Source organism: Notamacropus eugenii, chromosome 2 (assembly GCF_028372415.1).
Source record: "Notamacropus eugenii isolate mMacEug1 chromosome 2, mMacEug1.pri_v2, whole genome shotgun sequence".
In the NCBI taxonomy this organism is placed as follows: Eukaryota; Metazoa; Chordata; class Mammalia; order Diprotodontia; family Macropodidae; genus Notamacropus; species Notamacropus eugenii.
The window spans coordinates 192,825,556-192,842,570 of record NC_092873.1 but is presented as its reverse complement, the minus strand read 5'-3'; the positions used below and the strand labels follow the sequence as shown (position 1 = coordinate 192,842,570).

Genomic DNA, 17,015 nt, shown 5'->3' with positions numbered 1-17,015 from the left:
CAATGGTTAATGCAGTTTAATAATTACCATTTAAATTTTTAGTTTTACTACATTGGCCGGATAGCTTCTTAAATGGACAGAGAGTGAAGTGAAACTTTAAGAACTATTTGTACTCTCAGAGCATAACTGAAATAGCTAGTACAAGGGACTGATTGATGTCTCAATCCCTCGAGTTATGCTTTTAAACTTAGTTTTCTAGTTCAAAGAGTATGTGTTAGCCAAATGCATTAGAACGGGAGGCAAGCAGAATGTAGAATTTTGTACGTAATTCAAAAGATGGCTGGATAACTGACCTTTCTGTTTTCCATTTTACTTTTTCAGTGCTGAAAAGTACAGCTAAAAAGACATAAATAATTGAATGATTGTCCCAGGTCACGCCAAGCCTTCATTTTGGAGAATGATTCTTGCTGCCATCTGAAAGGACAGTCAGTGCTACTGGGTACTTTTTTCTGAGCCCCAATCTCAGTAAAGTGAACTACTTCAGTACTGACCTACTTACAATTGACTAATGGCTTGGTTTCTTACCAATCAATCACATGGCTTCCAAGTTCTGTCAATTACATGGCTTCCAAGTTCTACCTGAGGGTGTCCTCCTGTATTGTAGTCCTGATATCAGGGAAGATGGGGCAAGTCCCAGGTCTTATGAGTGAGAATCATTCTTGACTACAAAAGCAAACATCACATCAGTTAGCTATGGATAAGAGCCAGTAACTAGAAGACCAGTCTGAGAAATGCCAAGGGTACTGAGCCATCAAGGATGGGGGTGGAAGAGGAGAGAAAGAGAGAGAGACAGAGATAGACAGAGACAGGCAGAGAGAGAGAAATGAATAATATGTCTGAAGGGAAACCAAGCAGATCCATGGTCAGAATAAACCAGAGTTCCAAACTGCCAGAGAGACTGGAATGTGGAAAGAGAGTCAAGTGAGGGCAAATTGAGAGAACTATGGTCAGAATAAAAAACTCCAGGGCCAATTAGAAGTAAGGAGAATTCAGGAATAGAAATTAGCAGTTAGGTAAGGAGACAGCTTCTACCTTTGTTTGTACCCCTAGTACTTGGCACAGTACCTGGCATATAGTACATGCTTAATAAGTACTGTGTGGCACATAGCAGGTGCTTAATAAGTATTTGTTGACTTAAAGATATATGCAGCATGGTGGGAAATTAGATTACTAAATTTCTAGAGCTTAAAATGATTTTAGAAACCATAGGATTATATCATTTTTAAGCTGGAAAGGAACTTAGACATGAACCAATCCAGCCTCGTCTTTTTATTTATAGATGAAGAGAAGTAATTTACTACCACCCAAGTGTGTACTCTCAAGTTTAGGTCCTACCATGCAACTTTCCCCTTACCCACTCAATAAACTCCTTTGACTCCCTATGATCTCTAGGAGCACATATAAATACATCTTTTTGGCTTTTAAAGTTCTCTGTCTACTTACACGTTGCTCCCCACAATGCTCTCTATGGTGAAGCCACAGTGATCTTAGAATTGTCACTCACCTCTGTACCTTTGCACTTTGGCTGTCCCCATCTCAGGAACGCTTTCCTTCCATATCTTAAGACTCAACTCAAATTCTGCCTTTGGCAAGTCATTTCTAGCCCTGCACTATCACCCCCATCTGCCAGTGCCATCCCCTCCAAGGTTACTTTATATTTGATTTGAATATTATGCATGTACCTTTTCTCTTTGCGCCTTCCAGAACTTAGTGGAGAGCCTAGCACATAAGAGGTATTTCATGAATGCTCATCTATTATTGATCGATTGATTGTCTGTCATCCCACAGCTAGCTTGTGGCAGATCTATACCAAGTCTAGGACTCATTCCATTATACCACACTGCTGGAGCAGAACCAGTTATATGTTTAACATCTTAATGTGGACAACTAGGTGGCTCAATACACAGTGCACTGTACCAAGTGTCAGGAATACCTGAGTCCAAATCTGGTCTCAGACATTTACTGGCTTTCTGACCTTGAATAAGTCACTTTAGCCTCAGTTTCCTCAATTGTAAAAAATGGCACTAATAATAATACCTCCCTCATGGGGCTGTTATGAGGACCAAATAAGATAATTTCATAAAGTGCTTAGCATAGAAACTGGCACATAGGAGGCAGTTAGTAAAGCTTGTCTGGGGCAGTTAGGTGGCACAATGGATAGAGAGTTGGATCATTTTCCTGAGTTCAAATCTGACCTCATATTCTTACTAGCTGTATAATCCTAACCAAGTCATTTAACCCTGTTTGCCTCAATTTCCCCATCCATAAAATGAGTTGGAGAAGGAAATGGCAACCCACTCCAGCACCTTTGCCAAGAAAACCCCAAAATGGGGTCACAAAGAATCAGACTCAACTGAAATGACTGAACAATAGGTAAATACTTGTGTCCTTTCCCCTTAATATACGCTATTCATTTGTGAGGAACCAAAGAAAAGGTTACATTTCCAGAAGAATATTTTTAGTAAGTGCTAAATATCAGGTATGTCTAACAGGCCATCACCAATCATACATATAAACACATTGGCATGTCTTCTATAATGGGGTACAAAATAAATATGCATTTCACAAACATCTTTAACTCTTTCTGATTGAATAACATTGGGATGAGAAGCAGTTGGAAACAGAAGTCATGTCTCAACATCTATAAGGTTATATAATGACAAAAGCAGCCCTTCAAATTAATCAACATCCATCTCTTTGCATTGTTTTTTGTAAACCTGAAGGTGCCGTATGTTACTTTTATGACCACCATCATTATTGCTATTAATTTACCATCTCTCTATGAATGTCAAAGTATTTAGCAAGATTTTCTAGCCTCAAGTAGGAGATTAATACTGGTTTTTTAATAAATGAATAGTCTGAAGCATAGAAATTTCTATATTCTAACAGATCATTTGTGTATTGGGAATGAAAATATCAAAGGTAGAATTATCATTATTATCTCTTTAGAATTTTGTTATATTATGATCAAAATTTAGAGCTGGAAGGAACTTAAGATATCATCAAGTTCAACCCCTGCCCCATTTTATGGATAAAGAAACTGAGACCTAGAGAGGAGAAATGACTTGTCTAAAGTCAAATAGTAAGTAGCACAACTGGGATTCCAGCCCAGGTCCTTTGTGCCCCCAGTATGGTACTCTTTCCACTACACCACACTGGGTTCAATGATATTCTGGGAACTCACAAACATAATTTTTTTTGCTAGGGTAATACATAAATCAGAATGAGAATGTCATAATCACTTTTGACTTCTGACATCTACAAACATCTCAAACTACACCAAGGTACACCAATCTGAATGGGTCATGATTGCCTTCTATCTTATTTATTGAATCATCTTGGACTTTTACAGTATTATATTTTGGGAAATCATTTGAGCTAGGGTGTGTCTTTGTGTATGGGGAGGTTGTGTTTCTTTGTGTTTACACTATAATTGATTTTACTACATTTATTGGCATTTAATAATGGATTTTACTCATGACTTTCTGTTATATATTTTCTCATTCATGATTAAATTTTTGTGATTCACAAATTTTTGGCACATGAAATTGTTTATAGCATTGGTGTTCTCTGTACATTGGTGGAATATCGAGATTAGAAGGCAGGAACCAAGGAGATCTTTCAGACTCTTGTGTAGTATAAAATAAAACATTGGCAGGTAAAATGTCTCCCAGTTGCAGAGATCACAGCCGCTAGGAGACCATTATAAGGGCAAGAAAGAAAAACCACTTTCCTACTGTCTGTACTTTAGTCCCAGGGGATAAATATCTTCTTTGTATAGGTTAGTTTGTTTTCTTGCTCTTTTTCAGTTTTCTTCAGAGACTTGTATTGTGTAAACCCATATTGATAATTCCTGTTTGAATGTAAACACAAACTCAAAATTCCTGCTAACATTTTCTCACGTGAAACATTCAGCTCTGTGGGTCACATCTATATATCAATAATTTTCCATTTCCTTCTGGGATGTTTTGCCCTTTGAAATATTTTTATGGCCAGCCTTACAAAATATATACAGTCTCACTATATATAGTAAGTAATAACTCTATTGCTAAACTTAGGGGTTTGCTTTTTTTGTATATTTTGTTATCAAGACCATATGTGTTGAACATCTATCTTTTAAAGACTTCTCAAAGGTCATTCCTTCCCCTCCATGAGACTTGTGTGTCTGAGAAAGCTCCAAAGGAAAGGATAAATTCTCAGTTTCAATCAACAGTGCTTCAAACTCTCTTACTCATTAAAATGGATAGTAAGGTTTCTACATTTTTGGAAAAGTAGCTAGTATTCAAATCACTTGGTAGATGTTCTTCATAGATTCTGTTTCTGTTCTCATGAATATGATAAACGTTATCATCCAGGATTATTGATTTGTTAAGCCAAGTTGAGTACTTGGGGGAGGTGGGGTGAGTGGGAACATTCCATGATTCTTTTATGTATTATTTCTGTGCTCCCCAGAAAGAAAGAAGAAAAAGAAAGATGTTTTCTAGAACTTTTCTCTTGCTAAAAATGTGGCTACCATCCCTTCCTGGGAGGAGTGTCTGTTCTATGGTCGGTCAAGTGAAGAAGCTTGTGGAGGTCCTAGAACCTTCAAAACTCTTAGGGGAAGGCCTGGAAAATTTCACAGGAAGTGAATTAGCAAACCAGAAAAAGTTGGGAAAGGGCCTAAAGTGGACAAACGTGTACAGAAACCAAAGTCATGAGTCAATGGGGAGAAGCTGAGGTTTCTGCAAGTGGGCTAAAATTATAGACCCCAAAGTATGGTGCTGAAATGCTCTTCTCAAGGAACATTCAGAATGAATGGAAAATATACCCCCAAATCTACCTCTGAAGTGATGTTAGCACATTTAAAGGGAAGGAAGGAAGGAAGGAAGGAAGGAAGGAAGGAAGGAAGGAAGGAAGGAAGGAAGGAAGGAAGGAAGGAAGGAAAAGGGATAGGAAGGGAAAAGAGAAGAAGGAATCTTAGTGTGAGAGAGAGACTATCTGAAGTATGTTGAGAAGTGGCATGTGTTAAGAGTAATAAGACAAGAAACCATATGAGGGATCATGGTATGATGGAGAATGTTGTACTTGGAATAAGAGGATCTTCTCTCAAATCCTGGCTCTGATGTTTACTACCTGTGACCAAATCACTGAGCCTTTCTGGACCTCGGTTTCTTTATCCTTAAAATAGGAATGTTAGATGAGATGATCTCAGAGGTGCCTTCCTACTATAAATCTCTGATCTTACGTAGAGGTAAGGAGGGAATTGACAGGGCTAGAGTGTATTAAGGGAGCAACAATCCAAGCCAGATCATCACTCATGTTGCCTATATCAATAACTTCTGAGCCCATGTAGGTTTGTTTGGAGTAGTACTTCCTTCTTTTTTACTTCTTTGTTGTTGTTTTTTCCTTGAAAATGAGTATTTAAGTTTTCCACCTGTATTTTTCACATAATAAACATTATATATCTTATATATATTATATACATGATTCAGCCTGAGTAGGTGACTGATGATATTCCTAGTAGTACCAACATTCTACCAATCTCCAATTTTAGTTTCCTATTTAAATCATGTACTAAGTATAGAATTGGACGACCTTTGCAGTGAACTATCTTGATGCATACATTTCTTTCTCAGTTAAATTGCTTTGGATCCTGATTAAATTTCTCCCTGAGGCTTATGTCCTCTCTTCCTAGTGGTCAGCTTGATAATATACATTTCTTTTTTGGAGAAAGGTAGAGAATGGTTTCACTTGGCTATGTTCTTATTTCTCTGTTTATATTGATTGCCTATGCCAAACTTAATGCTAATGGTGAAAAGAAAGACCATTTGTTAGAAACACTAGAGATTCTGTATTTCACTAAAAATGTTGATAACCCACTTTTCACATATTCATAAATTGATGTAAATACTATTCATCATTAAATTTGTGATTTGGGGCCATCAAAGGTCCCAGCTGCAAATTAATCATATACATTTCTAAGGAACTGACCCAGGCATTAAGACATGCCATTTCATAGAACTGGTTTAGGAGTAATGCTCCTTTGCAGAGGAGCATAGGGTTTTTTTTGTTTTGTTTTTATTTTACAAAGAACGTCTGAGGCTGTTTTCAGATTTTATATGCTCATTTCTCTGGAATTTTTTCAGGGACAGATCATCCTGTTTCCCAACACCACTATATTAGCAATTAATCTTGTTTCATATCTCAGTGTTTCTATTTCTGATTTATTTTGAAACTATTGTTCTGGTTATGCAAGAAATGCCATGTTAGTGCTTACAGAGTTTCCCCTTGTGGAGTAGATGAGGTGCCATTTATGCAACTTCTCTGATTTTTATCGTTTACTGCATCATCTTTGGTTCCTTTTCAACTTGCCAAGTTCTTTATTTTGCTAATTTTTTAAACTATCAGCCTCAAAGTAGTTCCAATTCTGTGCAATCACTTTAAGAGCTACAACTACAGTCTTGTCCTATAAAATACTGATGGAAAATAAATGATGTGGACTTTCAGTTCAAAGCAAACAAAACATAAAATGGAGCTGGGAAAATGATGCCCTTGCCCATCTACATTTTATAAACTGTTCAGTCTACTGCCTGCAAGTGGTGAACATATAATATTTCCAGAAATAAATGGTAGGCCTTCATGCAATTCTTTGTACAGAAATAATGTGTGCCTACTTCAGCCTGCTATGTTCAATAATAACTAGTTTAAGGGAATAAGAACTAGGTTTAAAATCAAATGCAGTGGATTCAGTTCTGACTTCTACCATTTATTACCTGTGAGACTATAATGAGGTCACATTACTTATCCAAATCTCAGTTTCCTCATATGTAAAATGGAAATAATAACATTTGCATTACCTACCATGAAGGTGTCTCTGTTTTTCCAGTTCCAAGAGAACCAGAATTAAAATCTTATCCCTATCATTTATTACCTACTTATTACCTATTACAAGTCACTTCTCCCTAATAGGGTCTCAGTTTGCTTATTTGTAATATAAAGGACTAAGATCCATTCAATCTTCCAATTGTGATCTTATGTGATCCTCAGTGGACAGGCACTTATTCATCATTTGCTATGGACTAGATACTGCTAGCACTGGAGAAACAAAGACAAAAATGAAAATGGTCTCTATGCTGGAGAAGCTTACATTCTCTTGTTGGGACAGAAGAGAGACTTGGAAGGGGTACGCTGGAATCACCTTGAAACCAGCAAACAAGAAGCAGTGAACTCTTACACTTAGGAAATTGGTAAATGCTATAAATCAGGGCTTGATTTATTATTTTATTGACTTTTTTCTTTTTCTTTTTTTTTAGAGAGACAGTTGTTAAACATCTACCAGCACAGCTTTGGGGGATAACATGAACAGATAAAATATATGTGCAAAATGCTATCTAAGTTTTATAAAGAGCTTGGGATTCCAAGAGATGGATATAAGTATAAAGATTAATCCAAGTCTGAGAAAGAGCCTATATAAGGAAATGGAGACTGGTCATGAAATGCATAGCTTAGGCAATAACAAGAAATTCAGTTTGGCTAAAACATGTGAAATAAACCAAGAAAGGTAGGCTGGAGCCATAATGGGAAAAATTTCCCACGTCAAATATGGAAGTCTATATTTTATCCTCATAGTAACAGAAAGTCACTTTGTGTTGTTTCGTTTTGTTTTGTTTTGGAATATGTGAGTTACATGGCCAAACATGTTCTTTAGGAAAATCACTTTGACAGCTGTGTGGAAGATGGATGAGAATAGAAAGAAACTTTAGACAGAAAGACCACATTAAAATTACTTCATTAGTGCAGGCAAGAAGTAATGAGGGCTTGAGCTATTGCAGCAGTTGTGGAAGCAGAGAGGAGAGATAGATGAAAGACGTTATGGAAACAGAGTGAACATGACATGGCAATAGGGGATGAGGGTGAAGGAAAAGCCAGGAATAACTCAGAGGTTATAAACCAGGATTACTAGAAGAATTATTGTGCCCTTGATAGAAGTATGAAACTTAGAAAGAGAGGTAGATTTCAGAGTCAGGATATTGATGTCTGTTTTGGATATTTTGAATTTCAACTACTTATGAGACATCCAGATAGAAGCATCTAGCAAACATTGGGGGATAAAAGACTGGAGTTCAGTAGAGAGATGACGGCAAAGTGTGTATATTTAGGAGTCATAGGAATATGTATGTTAATTGATATGAGTTCATAAGGAAAGAGTATGTAATGAGAGAATAGGGCTCAGGTTAGTATGGATGAGAAACCAGCAACAGAGACTAAGTATGATAAAACAGACTGGGAAAGAACTAGGAAGGAGCAATGCCACACAGGAAGGAAAGAATATCCAAGAGGAAGACATTTTCACCACTGAAGAGACAAAAAGAATGAGGAAGTTAGGAAAAGGTGATTGGCATTAACAATTTAAAATGATTAGTAACATTAGAGAAAGCAATTTCATTTAAATAATTGGGTCAGAAGTCATTATGAGAAGTCATAGATCAGAAAAAGAAGTCAACAAAGTATAAATTTAGAGAGATACTATTATTGTAAGAAAAAAATTTTATAAATTATAAAAAGTTGTATTAATTTAATAGCCTGCTACATTGTGATCTGAGAAAAATTATCCACAAAATCTTCTGTTCTATATAATAAGAGAATATACCTATGAATCCAAGATCCTGTGTGAAATGTCTTTTGTTAATAATATAACACAAAAGTCTCTAGACTTTTCCAACTCTACTCCAACTGTATGTTAGGGCCTCAGAGTAGTCCTGGCTAATAGTCACTCTTGTTTGGAGGATATGGTTTCATTTGACAGGTTGATTCTCTGAGTTCAGTAAAGATTATTCTTCAAAAATGGCATCCAGACTCAATTATTTCTGCTGCTGGGTCCAATTACCTAGGGGACTTTGATGAACCTTCTGACCTTTTGAAGCTCAAAACATCATAACCTAGTCTGTTCTATGTCCAACACTCATCAGAAAGAACAAAACACAACAGAGACAGAAGAAACAGAAGCTCTATGTGTTCATGACCATATAGTAGCCAGGTGGGGAAAGAGAATCTGAGGAAGCTTCCCTATACACTGACTCACAGCAGTTCTTTCCTCTAAGACCTTCAGGAAAGAGTTCATCTATTTGAGCCTAGGTAAGCAATCACTGAAAAATCTTTTGGTCACACTGCGGTAATCTGACAGAAAACAGACGTTCCCTGAGCACAATTTGAATCAGGGAGGGAAAGAGCCTCTTCACTGAGCATTTCCCAAAGCAGGCTCACCAAGTTTACAAGTGAATGTAGTATACACTCGAAGGATTAGGCCCTCATTGGCCATTCTTCTCCTTCACTAATATTCAGAAACCTAAAAAAGAATGGACTTCAAGACATATTTGTCTTTTCACTCATCACCATAAATAAAGTATACACTATGGAACCCAAGTCTCTTTCTCCTGTAGTTTGGAAGACCTAAATTCAAATCCAGTAACAGACACTTAGGAGCTGTGTACCCCTGGGCAAATCATTTAACCTTTCTTAGTTTCCTCATCTGTAAAATGAGGATAATAATAGTACCCACCTCCTAATATTGGTGTGAGGATAAAATGAGATAATATTTGTAAAGTGCTTAACACAGAATCTTGCACGTAATAGGAGCTTAATAAATGCTTGCTTGTTTCCTTCTTTTCCTTTCCTTCCTTTCCTAAGGTCAAAACTATTTTCATAATAATACTAAGGCATTTCAACTTCAAATGCAATAAAATGCTCACAGATATAACTAAAACAAACATAAGATCTTTGAGGGATACTCAATGATTTTAAAAAATATTAAGAGAACCTGAAATCAAAAGTTTCAAGAATCTTTGATCTAGTTCAATCCTCAATTTGGTGATAGATTGATTTCTTTGTCCTTTCCCCCTGCCTTACTGACAGGAAGTGGTTGGAATTCAGTGGAGTCACAATGAATAAGAAAACCTGGAAGTAATCAGTGTTTTGAGGAGGTGGGAGAAGGTGGGGTAGAAGAGTGCCTCAAATTCAGTCTCAGGCTGGGTTTCCTCTCTCCCTTTTGACTGGAGGAAGACCTTTGAGTCTCAAAGGGTTAGAAGGATTTGTTGACTTCCTAACCTCCCACTAATATCCTAACTGTGTTCTCAGGACAGTAGCAGCTGATGACGGTATCCTTTCTAGGAACCAAAGATAGACTACTTGAGATGAAGAAAATATATTCAAGACTCTGTAAAGTGCCCTACAGAAAAGCTATCCCATACCTAAGAGGGCTGAACATCTTGAGGATACCAGCAAATAGATATCTAGGAGTGGTGAATTATTTTTTTCCCCATATGTGCTCTCTAAGCTTAAGTTTACTTTGCTCTGAATTCTCTGTATATTGGTAAGAGAATGTGTCAGACTCTCAGGGGGATATTATACCAAGTATTCTCACTATATCATTTTAGTAAATACCCCTTTCTAAAAAACAGATTGTCTAACTGATTGTATGATATTAACTGATAATCAGTGAGAAAGGAAGCACACCAATGAAGGTTGATGAGCTATAGCACTAAAAAAGCCTCAACTCATTTTCTCACAACTAACCAAAGAGCCCTCAGGCTATACATACCCGTATATGTATATATAAGTATATATATATGTGTGTGTGCGTGTGTGTGCGTGTGTGTGCGTGTGTGTGCATGTGTGTGCATGTATGTGCGTGTGTGCGTGTGTGTGCGTGTGTGTGCGTGTGTATGTATATATTTATTTATTTACATATATATACATGTACATACAAAGGAAGAGAGAAGGTGGAGGAGAGGAAGAAGAGGAAGATGGGGAGGGAGAGGGAGAGAGAGAGACTGAGATTTGGGGAACTGACCTGCCATGGCAAATATGACTTGGGAGAATAGCTCTGGCATCTGTACATGTTCCATGTAGCCAAACGCATATTATATATGTATTACCAAAATACATTATATACATTGTTTCTACCATGAGTTTCTGAGGATTAATAGGGTTTCAGAATTGGCAATTTTACTCAAATAAACTATTCTCATGGAAACATGGGGGTGAAAGGACAAATAGATTGATTGACCAACCGAGTGAACAACCAAGATGTGTTTTCACCTGATTAACATATCAGGGCTAAAAGAGGTAATTTTTTTGATTCCTTAGACACACAAGACATAAGTGTATGTGATGGGTGACTTTAAAGCTCTTGCCCTTGGAATTCATGTTGTCAGAAAAAATTAACAGCATGGCTGAAAGACAGAAGTGAACTAAAGGAAAACTTTAACAAATACCTATGCATTTTGGCTTGTACTGAGGAAGCAGATTACATACCAAAATAATAGTACACTATGTTCCCTGGGGAATTCAGCTACTTCTAGACCCACGTATATAATACGAGACTCCAAGCACGTTCTAAACAACTATTAGAAACATCTGAGTATTAAAGGAAATGTTTGTATTCTGTTGCCCAAATGGGAGTCAATGTTCTACATTCATCTGAACAAACAATCTTGACTTATTTATCTATACGATACATGTCTGTATTGAAAACACAAACAGCTACCCAGTAAAATATGGACTGTTGTTTGTTATTTTAGTGGCTTCCTGGAAAGGAATGAAAGCTTTTTGTTGATTTTTTTTAACATATAAGGGCACAGAAATTTATTTACCCTCCTGGAATGTAACCTGGAATTTCTTTTGAAGTGCAAAGGCACAGAGTTATTTTCAAGAAAGAAGAAAAGGATGGGATAATGTTGAGGCAGCAACAACCCAAAGAGATGGGTATGCCAGTTTGCCTAGTTCTACTTTAATTCAATCAAGACTTGAATAGGAGTTCAAGTCACTGCAAGGGTTTTGAACCCTTTCTGAAGCATAATGTGGTTTAAAAAATAATAATATCTGGATTATGAACCAGAATGCCAGCTCAGTAGTTGGTAACTCTCTCAACTTTGGGGGGATACAGTTCCCTTACCCTTAAAATGAGAGAGATTGACTAAAGAGGAACTATTAAACTTTTTTGTATATGATAGACAGTCTAGTGAAATTAATGGATCCCTTCTCAAAATAATGCTTTTAAATGCATAAAATAAAATACTTACAAAGAAAATCAATTATACAGAAATACAGTAAATGGTTTTTTTTTTTAAATGACAATTCTAAGTTAAAAACTTCTGTATTAAATGATCTCCAAGGCCCCTCGTAGTTCAAAATGCTATAATCCTGTGACACTATAACTAAATAACTTCTAAAGTGCCTTCTAGTCACAATATTCCTTGATTCCTGGAGCCCAAAAGTCTGTCATATTTTTTAAACTCCATTATCGCAATAACTCTGGAAGGTAAATGGATCCCTGTATGCAGATGGAGGAAAGTAAGAGGTAAAGCAGTTAACTGACATATCCAATAACAGGAAACACAATAGAAAAGCTGAGATAATGACAGAAAAGATATGATAAACATTAGCATTGGAAGGGACCTCACAGGTCATCTAATTTAACCTTATTGAAGGAACTAATATAAAGAAAAGAATGCAAAGCCAGGAGAACAATATGGACAACGACTGTGTTACTAAAATACTCCAATTTAGTCTGTGCTTTCGTCAGTGTAAGCTGGTAGGTGGAACAGTGGATGAGCACTGGGTTTGGAGTCAGGAAGATCTAAGCTCAAATCTGACGTCAGATACCTGCTAGCTGTGTGACCCTTGACAAGTCACTTAACCTGTCTGCTTCATCTATAAAATGGGGATAACGATAGCACCTACACTCCAGGTACGCTGAGAAGATAAAAGCAGATAGCACCTTGAAAAGATCGTTTACAATAGAGTGCCTCCACTTTCTTTCCTCTCATTCTCTTCTTAACCTCTTACATTGGCTTCTGACCTTATCATTCCACCAAAACTGCTCTCTCCCAAGTTACTAATGATCTCTTAGTGGCCAAATCCAATGGCCTTTTTTTAATCTCCATTGTCTTTGACCTTTCTGCAGCCTTTGCCATTGCTAATCATGCCGTCTCTCTTTAATGATCTCTTCTCTATACATTTATCTCCTACCTGTCTGACTACTACTTTCTCTGTCTCCTTTTCTGAATCCTCCTCCAAATCATGCCCTTTAACAGTATGTATCTCTCAAGGTTCTGTTCTGGACCCTCATCTCTTCTCCCTTCATACTACTTCACTTGGTGATCTTATAAGTTCCCATGATTTTAATTACCATCTTTACTCTGATGATTGTCAAATCTACCTTTCCTGCCCCATTTTCTCTGCTCACCTCCAATCTTGCATCTCCAGCTGCCTTTCAGACATCTTTAACTGTATGTCCAATAGACAACTGAAACTCAATATGCCCGAAACTGAACTGATTATCTTCCCCCTCAGTCCTCCTCTACTAGCACCACCATCTTCTCTATTACTATAGAGGGCAGCACCATTCTCCAAATCTCTCAGATTTGCAACCTAGGAGTCATCCTGGATTCTTCATGATCTCTCAGTCCCCAAATCCATGCTTTTACCGAGGCTCATAGATTTCAACTTTGCAACATGAGTTGAATAAGCCCCTTATCTCCACTGACACTATCACCACTGTAGTGCAAGCCCTGATCACCTGACACCTTGATTATTACAAGAGAATGTTGATGGATTTTCGTGCTTTAAGTCTTTTCTTTGATCCATTCAGCCAGTAAAGTGATTTTCTTAAAATGCAGATCTGTTCATCACACACACACACACACACACACACACACACACACACACACACACACACACACACACACACACACACACCACTCAGTAAACTCCAGTGGCTTTGTACTGCTGTGGAAGTGATTCTGTTTGTTCTGTTAAGCATTCAAAGCCCTTTATAACTGAGCCCCTCCTACCTTTCTAGCCATCTTACACCCTACTCCCCAACCATTCATTGTAGCAACACTACAATGTTCCACAAACAAGAAACTTCATCTCTCAGCTAAAGCATTTTCTCTGGCTATTTCCCATGTCTACAATGCTCTCCCTCCTCCACTCTGGCTACTGACCTCCCTGACTTCCTTTAAATCTCAACTAAAATCCTTTCTACAGGAAGTCTTCCCTAACCCCTCTAAATTCCAGTATTATTGTAATTATTATTAAGTATTATATATAATTATTAATGCATAATAATTATTATTAATCTTTTAATTATTTCCTATTTATCCTATATAAATATATATAGCTTATATAGCTTATCTTGTATATATTTGTTTGCATATAGTCTCCACCATTAGATTATAAGCTGTGTGAAGGCAGGAATTCTCTTTTGCCTTTTTTTTTTTTTTTTTTTTTTTTTGCATCCCCAGCACTTAGCACAGTGCCCGGAACATAGTAGATATTTAATAAATGTTTTGAACTGAATTGAAAAAGAACTATAAAAGTGTTAGTTCTCACTATCATCATCATTATAATTTTCATTGTCATTAGTAGTATCATCATCATCCTTATTTTCCCTCCAGCAATGCAGGCTACAACCCACCTATGCCTGCCCATTCAATTTTCTCCCGTAAGTTCACTACAGGGAATCCACCTGGACACCGGATGCTTTCTTTTAGCTCTCTTGTCATCACAAGGATACCAATGAAGCATATGGCTCCCTGAAGTTATCCTTCACCTTTGCCAGGTAAAAAGCTCAACTTTTTCAAACAAGCATTTCCTTCATGGCATTCTTATGCCACTTCTTCTATGCAATTCCTTGGTTAAAATGAGTTGTAGTCTGCTTATACTCATCATTAATAGTTCCATTGTTTTTGGGTGATCCTCAACTATAATCACTTGGAAACTGTAATTAATGATACATGACCCACAGCCACATATGAATATTGCTTTCAAAAGGTGGGGCGGTGGAGAGAGGGGGCTTTATTTCAGGGAGAAATTTAGGGTTTATTAAAAAAAATGCAATTTTCCCAAAAGCAACCCAGACTTCCCCCTTCTCTTACTATTTAGTTCTAGCCTTAGTTCGTTGTCCATCTACAATGTCTATTGAAAATATATGTACTAATCAATATGCTCATTGTAGGTTATTTATCCAAGTATATGTCATGGTCTGGACAATAGGATCTTTACAACTGCTTAACTTTTTTCTCTGTGAATGGTTAGGCTGCATTCTTTAGAGAGACACCAGATTCTCTTTTAAGACACTCTCCAAGGCTTGATGCAATCAGCCCAGTATTATTTGCAAACAGGAGCATCTGGAGGACATCACAACCTGTTAGAAATCCTTCTGTAACTAGGAGTCTGGGCAGGATCTCATCCATGACAGCAGAGACTACGTGACCACCATGGTGTACACAAAAATAGCCCTAAAAGGCAACATAATGCAACGATCAATAGTAGTTGAAAGTACAAAAGGTGAAATATGCTTTCTTTTTTCAGTAGAGGGGTAGGATACCACAGGTACAAAATATTACACATGTTTATAAACAGAGTTACTGTTTTCATCGGTTTTGCTTAATTGCTTATCTTTATTAAAAATAAAGATCTAGTGAGAGAGGATATAATGGAAAATGACTGGTTAAATAGCAAACAGCATTGCTTAAGTTTTAAATAATAATAATAATCTAACCCTATTTTACAGCAGAGGCAATATGACATATCAGTCAAAAAAGCATGTAAGCACCTACATGCCAATCACTTAGGTTCCAGGGATACAGAGACAAAAATAATGAAACAATATCCACTTTCTTACATTCTATTAATAAAGACAGAATATACATGTATAATTAAACATATAATTAATGCAAATTGAATACAAATTGGTAAATCTAAGGATGTTAGGGAGGAAGGGCAGTAAACAATTGGAGAAATCAATTGTATATTTAATGAATGAACATGCAAAATTGGACACTTGAAAGTCAATTTTGTTGGGTGAGTCTTCAAGCAAAAGAAAGTTTCCCCTAGAGGGTGGTACCTGAGCTGAGTCTTAAAGAAAGGAGGATGCTGGGAGGCATGGGAACTACAAAAGCAAAGACACAAAGGTAGGAGAAGGAATGCCAGTGTTATCTGAGGGACAGAAAAGTTCTTGGAACATATAATATATTGGACAGGGTGCTAGCCTTGGAATCAGTAGGACCTGGGATCCTGTAACATCTCAGATGTTTATTAACTCTGTTATGTATTGTGTTATTCAACCTTCCTTCTCAAAGAGGACAAATGACTCAGCAAGGATGATAACTTGACTTGATCATGAATTGGATTGAAGTGAGGTGGAACTGTGCAAAGTCATCAACATCCCTCTCTCCTCCAGAGTCCTCAAAGTCCAGTGGCTGGACAAAGGTCAAGGTGACTGATAATGGCCCAGGATGTATGTCAATGTGAATGTTGTTTGGATCCTTTCTGGAGAGCTGGAAGGGAAGAACACAAGACTTCAATGGGAAATAATACCTGCAGAATTGGGTACCTGCAGAAGAAAAGTACAAGACAGGCAGGGAAAGGATCCAGAATAAAGAAAAGAAGGCTGGACTTCACCTCCTGTAACACCAATCATGACAGCACTTCTGAGAACTGCTGCTGTGAATACTTTCAAGGGTCTAATCTCAGCTCTTGAAGGTCTTCTCTCAGCTCTCTTCTTCTCCATGCTGGATCACCCTTTCAAGGCTGGCTCTTTTCACATCTGCTTTCTCAATACCAGCTTTCTTTATATAGAGTTCTATTCAGCATCTGATTAGCTAGAACCCACATGTACATATCTGATTGGCTGAAGTCCACATACAGGTATTTGATTGGCTAAAACTAAACCCAGAAAAATAGCAAAAGATCTTACTTTGCTTGCTGTTATACCTCCTTTCACAATTATGTCCACTTTATTAGCTGTGTGGCCATGAACACATTACTTCATCACTACGAGATTTGAACAAGTTTCCCAAGCTAATCTAGCAAATTTAGACAGGTTACAAATTGCCCAAGAAAACACAGGTGCTTGATGTATCTTCATATCTATTTACAGATAGGGAAAATGAAGCCTGGAAATACTGTGACTTGTTCATTGGTATATGGTTAATAAGTGGCAGAAGTGGGAATTAAAATCAGGACTCCTG

At 37.2% G+C, this 17,015-nt stretch overlaps 1 long non-coding RNA gene across 2 annotated transcripts in view; it reads right to left on the bottom strand.

Annotated features, from left to right (window-relative positions):
- Positions 1 to 15,423: 15,423 nt before the first annotated feature.
- LOC140526671 (uncharacterized) overlaps positions 15,424 to 17,015 on the bottom strand; it is a 78,437-nt gene continuing 76,845 nt past the window's right edge. For both annotated transcript variants that reach the window (XR_011974471.1, XR_011974473.1), the window contains one exon: positions 15,424 to 16,322. This is a non-coding gene — a long non-coding RNA (uncharacterized lncRNA). The remainder of the gene's footprint in view (positions 16,323 to 17,015) is intronic.